This window comes from Lytechinus variegatus, chromosome 14 (assembly GCF_018143015.1).
Source record: "Lytechinus variegatus isolate NC3 chromosome 14, Lvar_3.0, whole genome shotgun sequence".
Taxonomy (NCBI): Eukaryota; Metazoa; Echinodermata; class Echinoidea; order Temnopleuroida; family Toxopneustidae; genus Lytechinus; species Lytechinus variegatus.
Window position 1 is genome coordinate 22,971,857 of NC_054753.1, and position 321 is coordinate 22,972,177.

Sequence of the window (321 nt, forward strand, 5' to 3'; positions counted from 1 at the left end):
GTGGCTATTTACGAACAATGAGATTGGTTCATGGCTATGTATGGCTATTCATGGCCATTTATGTGATCCATTAATAGCCATTAACGGCTATTTATGGAAAAAACTTGGTCTATTGATGGTTATTTTTGGCTTTTTAATGAATGCTGCTATCCATTCACGACTATTGATGAACAATGAAGTGGAATCAATGGGAAATATCACAAGGTCAAGAGCTAGAAAGCCGCTGCTCAAACCAGAGGAATCCTGCCAAGAATCATGACGACTTGAAACTCATGCCTTCGATGCAGAGCTATGAAGTTGAATGCAAAGGTACATGTATAA